Genomic DNA, 6,963 nt, shown 5'->3' with positions numbered 1-6,963 from the left:
TAGATTTGAATATGTTGAAAACTGACCTGAATGATGATGATTTAGATGACTTCCTTTGATTGTTTCCTCCCATTTCACTCACTAGTTAGGAGAGAGTGATGAGTGGTGACTCTTAGTGACTAGATAACAATTGAATGAAGGAAGTGTGTTATGTTGTGCTACAACTTGGAAGCTAGGGGGTCTCAATTTATATAGTACTAATTATTACTAAACACCCCTTTTGTTAAACTAAGACAAAGGGAATCTGATTCAAACAACTGGGGTGAGTCCAATATTCATGGTTCAAACTTTGTTAGAACAATAACTCTCATTCAAAAGTAAAAAGATTCAAAAAAACATAGACATATAGGATATTTGACTATGGGGTTCGGTCAATTGTGTCTGCCTCTCTTACAACAGGGCAGATATCTTATGTAGTACAACATGTTTTTAAATACTACGGTCCAATTTATAAGATTATCCTTGACTAACCCACTCGAATAACCTTTCCACTTATCAGTAAGCTACGAGACATAACCAAAATTCTTCAAAATTCAAACAAGATCACATGGAACAGTGAATTATGATTCAACTTTTAGAAAAGGTACATTTTATGTGGCCCGATGGTTTCTTGCTTGACTTGATAGTCATGTGATTGGTGTTGGTTGTGTTTTTTCGTTCAATGGTGCACATTTGTTGAGGACTTTCATTTCAATCGCCTCTGAGTTTAATGGTCAAGTTATTTTTAGTACTGTTTCTTTGTGTTTTTCTTTAATTATTATAAGGAACATTTTACTGTTTAAGAATGAATTTGTGTGCATTTTAAACTAGACAGCGCATATCAGATTTGATTTATAACTAATTGAGTTTAGGCAAATCAAATTCTCCTTCTTTCTTATACTTATTCATTCCTTTGCTAATTAAGTATTGGCAGCTGTTACTTTTTTTACTATATTAATAATTTAATGAGCTAGAACTATGATCTTTCCTTCTTTCTTTTTTTTTGTTACAAGGCTAACAAGAACTATGATCTTTCTAACTTTGAATAACTTTTCTAGAACTAAAATATCTGATAAATATCTAGATCATTCTTTTGAAATTTGAAGTATAAGACTAAACTAGACATTAGGTTTTATTATGATCTCAAAAGAACATCTCATATCTAGATATGAGAGCATATAATTAATATAAACAATTGTTATAGGAAAAAATAATAGCTTAAGAACCTGATTATGTTATTCAAAAAGATTAGTATACCTGTTCACATTGGAAGTGACAGGATACAATGAACAGTGAAACACATATTTATTCAATTTGGTTACTTGTTTATATTAATATAAACATATAAGAACATAATATATTAATATAATTTGAAGAATAAGATTAATGGATTTTTAACTAATTTAAGATTTAAGAATGAAGAAAGGCGGTCAAAAGATAACTTTATTGATATGGTTCATGTACATATCATACGAGCTAGATAGGTGGATGTTTTCCAAAATTTTAAAAAACAATAGAGTAAAGTTAAGGGTGCTTTAATTTTTATTTTATGTAAAAAATACAACAAAGATTGATTCTTCTATTCCTTCAAGTTATTCTTCTGTTCCCATAAAAAGCGTCGTTGGAGTGTCTTCAATGTATGTTCTTACTATATATAATTATATATAGTTCTTGAGTATAATTTTAAGAACAGCTCTTCGTTCTTACTATCGTAAGAAAAAGGACTCATAATTATTAAATTATTAATGTCTTAAAAATGACTCATAATTATTAATGTCTTTGGTTGGTAATCCTAGATCATTAGCCGGTTGTTGATCACGGTGCTTCTCAATACTCCTAGATATGGGTGCTCACGGTATGGTTTGGAATGTTGTGGGTCAAAAATTTATATGATCTATAAAGATAAAATTACTCGTAATTTGATTTGGTTTTCGATGAGTAATACAAAAAAAATTGATCCAATTTAATATGGTTTAATTTGGATCAGTTTTTGGATATTATGATTGTAAATTCTATTTTTTTTTATTAATATTATAAAGACATGGGAAAATAATATGTCTGATGCAAAATGTTAATATCATATATTAAAAATTAATATTATTGAATGATAATGATCGATTATGTTGCAAACATATAAAATATTGAAAAGAAAAAAAAAATATATATATATATATAAACTAATAAGTAATGTTAAAAACCGATGAATATTAGATTAATACAATATAGCATACTAATAAATAAAAGTATTATTAAAATATATATATATATATATATATATATATATATATATATATATGAGTCAGGATCCGTTAACATCAGGTGTCAACGGATTCGTTGACACCAAATTTTAGCCATTTATTTCTTTTAATCTAATGGTCCAAATTAATTTACTAAATACACCACATGAGTTTGATCACACCATCACTGCATTTTCCCCAATCTATGGTTCTCGCTCTCTTCTGTACGGTTTCGGCACTCTTGATGCACCTTTAATCTATAACGATAAGAAGGTTTTGCATTTTTTGTAATCAATTATGATGACGATGATTATTATTCAAAATCAAGGCACTGCATTTTTTTTGCTTATAAAATTATTATTGAAGATGTGTGAATATTCAATTTAACATTCAATATGCGGCAACTATTTTCTTTCCATCTTGCGGTAATTGAAAAATATCCATGTTAGAAAGCATTATCAAAATGGGTAATGGAGAAATAGAAAGAAAAAAAAATCAAGAATTATCCCCAGATTTGTGTAATGGAGATCATAAATTGTTGTATAAAAGATGGAAAAAAGGGGGCAGACACGGGAAGGAGATGGAAAACTATGGAATAAAAGATCATGTAGGTGATGGTTCACATGCATTATTAAGTGAATTAACAAGAGCCATTGGATTAAATTAAATCAACGGATGTGATTTGGTGTTAACGAATTCGTTGACACCAGGTGTCAACGGATCCTGACTATATATATATATATATATATATATACGGTTCGGTTCAATTCAGTTTTGAAAAATCAATCTGAAACTCAATCCTACTCGAAAGGTTGTCACAAAAGAACATTCATACCCATCCAATAATATTCGGTTCTGTATGATGTTTAATATTTTTGGATCGATTAGCGATTTTAATTTAAATTGGTTTAGATTTGAACACCCCTTCTTTCAGACAATTCAGGGTTCTTAATGTTTTTGTGTTTGTCTCTCTGCTAAGCAAGTGACACGTTTTTCTGCAAAAAAATATTCTTTAATATTTATTCCATTGGAGTAAAGTATTTTTTTAATCCTATGTGGCAGATGGCAGTGTATGATTCATATAGTGCTTTTACCTTTATTGCATTAGAGATGCTCTTAGTGGCTAGAAATCAGTGGTTTGCAGGACAAGTTATAATGATAAATTCACTAACATGCGCCTAAACCCAAATAAGAAACAAGCAAGGGCATTGCTAAGTGCTAGCAAGAAAATGAAGGAAATAAAGTTTTCTTTTTAAGTTTTGGAATCTGGAAAAACCCCAATTTTAAATAAGTTTAAAGGCCATAGTTCGGTATACCCAACTTGCACTCTTAGACACGGACCTCTATTATATTATTTCTTTGCAATTAAAACTGCTATTTTAAGTCATTGTGATTATGCTTCCTTGCTGTAATCACATTCAAGCTTTTAGAAATCAAGTTGAACAGAAGAATAATGTGATTTTTGTGTTGAATACTTAAATCACACGCTTTGCATAATTCTAGAACAATAAAATCAAATACTCTTCCTAAATGGACATTATATATAGATAGCTTAGAGAAATAAAGTTTCACCAAAACTGGGTGAATCTGTATATTTGTATGCAACAAAGAAAGTTACTGACTTACTGTCCATTAAATATATAATAAAGAAAATTTAGGAAATAAAGTTTTCTTTGTTATAATAAAGTTTCGCAACAATAGTAGTTGTGGTGAAAGTTATTTTGAATCATAGATTAATGTGTAAAATAGCCATCAAAGAAAGGTGGATAATTTTTTTCGATAAACAAGAAGGAAGGACAAGGACATGCATTGCATTAAAGGGGTTCAAACATCTCAATTAAGTTGGCACTTTCGAGGACCCTCTATTACATTTTAAATGCACAAGTTTAGAAATTACATATAGAATTACTTTTTTGAAAATGGCGCATTTAAAATTTTATCTTTTCAATATAAAACTGACTTTAAATTCCTTTATAAGTTTCTTAACTTGACTAAAGTAGAGAAGATTAAGGTGTGGATAATGTTTTTTTTACAAGATAATGGTTGTTTTAAATATTGTAATTTAACGTTTTCCTTTTGTAATTCCCTATCCAATATATCCAAGATCAAATTTGTACGGATCTTGAAGTTTAACCTTCAAATATTCGTACCTTATATCATAATCATGTCTGATGGATTTTTAAGATTTTTAAGCACTAAAAAATACTACAAGAAAAAACAGAGATCTGGTACCAAGTACTAGCTTTTGAAAAAAGATATATAAATGTAAAGTAAAAAGCGTGTACATAAAGGCCTAATTAATTTCATCGTGGCTCTTCACCAAAAAAAAAAAAAAAAAAATCATCGTGGCTCTTTTAACTAACAAGTTGCAACCAGAGAACTCAAACTAATCAAATCAATTACTAATATAAAATTTATGTACTTTGTGCCACTTAATAGGAAAAAAAATTGTATAGAAAAATCAAGGAATATAGTTACAACTGTTGTTGTGTGCAAGTGTGAGTTATATGTCCCACATCGCATAAAACAGTAGAGGTTGAACACCTTATAAGTAAGAGAACCCATAAACCTAATGTTTTAAGGTTTCGGATAAGAGTGTGGTGTCTCTCTCACTTGTGCGGTTGCTCTAGCCTCGATGTGGACGGTCCCCTAGCTCCCCTCATGATCCAACTCTGGTATCAGAGCCCCGGTTCGACAAAGGGTACGTCCGACTTCACTTTTCTAAAGCAAAAGTATAAAAGAAAAAGGTCATCTACAAGTTTAATCTACTTCATACTACCTCTGTCCCTAATTATAAGATCCTTTTGAGAAAAAAAAAATTGTCCTTTTTCATAAGACCCTTTTGGTATTTCCAAATAGATTAATTATTTTTTTACCAACATACCCTTATTTATTTTATATCTTTTTCTTTAATCAACAATAAATATTATATTGAAAACATAAATTAATTCTCTCTCTTAAGGATAAAATTGCAAAAACAATAGTAATTATACACAAATTTAATACTACAACCAACTTTCTTAATCTCCGTAATTTTTGCAAAAGGCTCCTATATTTAGGGACGGAGGTAGTATTAGAGATGTATAAAGCACCAATCAAACTCGAGGTAATTTGTTCCATGGAAAGTTGGAAACGTAATGCATTTTTACAATTTGTTATCATTCCCTGAATGCACATAACACATTTTAGATAAATAGTCGATGACATATATATAGAGTTGCTCTCATAACCCGATATGTTTGAGTTTGTTAATGCACAACAGTTACTCTTAAAACTATCTGGAACATAAAATAATACAATGTAGTCCAAAATTTTCAGTTTGACATAACTCATGTTCCTTACTTGCTTAATAATCAACCACTAAAACTTGTTCGTCACAATCAACCAACTTAAGAGGTAATGAAAATGTTACATCGGGAGTACTCTTCAGTTTTAGAAATTTAATATTTTCAAAATTCAGGTTAAGTACCCCTATGTTGGCCTTGTTAGTGACAACAAATATTATATTATGCAAAACCACAAAGTCAAACACCCTCTCTCGATCTTCCTTTGTTGAATAAGTAACCCAACCACAATTTCGAGAGTTCATCATGAGCTAAACCACTTTATAGTTAAGACGTGATGAGGTTCTGATTATATTTGCATAAGTTTGGTTAGTTGTGTACTCAAACTTCTTTTAAACAAGTTGTATAAATCAAAGACCCGAATGCTGAGATGAAAGACGAGTGCCAGAAAATGGTTACTGGCATGACGGAAGTGAAGGGGGAAAATATGTTAGACTCTTTGGCCAAGCAAAACAATGAGTGGAAGACTGACCACTTTGGTAAGTCAACATGAATTGAAAGAATGACACTCGTGACAAATTTGACAAGTGTACCAAATAACTCTTGGTTGAGAAAAACAATCAGTGGAAGACTGGTCGCTTTGAAAGTCAGCGGGAATTGAAAATTGACAAGTGCATCAAACTGTTCCAAATAGTAAGTAGTAAGTTATCGTTTCCACAAAGATTATTGTTGTTTTCTACTACGCAATTAACTAAACTAATGAATTAAAACAATAAATTGTGAGGAGTTTGCAGTTTTGATTTGAATGTGAAACACAAGTTGTTTGATTGCAAAATAAATAAAAGAGATTTGGTTCAGATTATAAGCGGCGACTAGGATTTTTCAAATCCCCTCTACCATTTTTTTGGACTAATATATTTTTTTTTTGAAAGGAGGACTAATGCAAATATGTCTACCAATTATGAACTAAGGATTATATAAAAGTGGTTAACTTCGTTGGACAAAATTCCTCCAATACATTTCCTAGTTTTCATCAATATTTTAGAACGGTTATAATTCACCTTAAAAAAAAAAAAGAACATGTATAAATCTCATTCAACTTCGAAATTTAATTATTAGACCAAACATCTACGATAAAAGTTTTAAATTTTACTTTCAAAAGTTCTCCAAACTTTGATATAATTGTTCTTTTGAGATCTCCAAACTTTGATATAATTGTTCTTTTGAGATATTTATCAAATTATTGCATAATAAAAAAATGCAAAGCTAATTAAATATTTAATATCTAATTGACATTAAAATAAAACCCCAAACATGGCAAAAGTCATAGCCATTGTAGTCATCAAGATCGGCCACTCTCTATTAATAAATTAATGATATTTGTATAACTATTTTGTAACAACTTTTGTGACATTTTTTTTTATTGGTCAAAAACAATAGAGAAAGCGAGAGTAAGACACGAT

Source organism: Medicago truncatula, chromosome 1, assembly GCF_003473485.1.
Source record: "Medicago truncatula cultivar Jemalong A17 chromosome 1, MtrunA17r5.0-ANR, whole genome shotgun sequence".
NCBI classification, from domain to species: domain Eukaryota; kingdom Viridiplantae; phylum Streptophyta; class Magnoliopsida; order Fabales; family Fabaceae; genus Medicago; species Medicago truncatula.
This window is presented reverse-complemented; position numbering follows the sequence as displayed.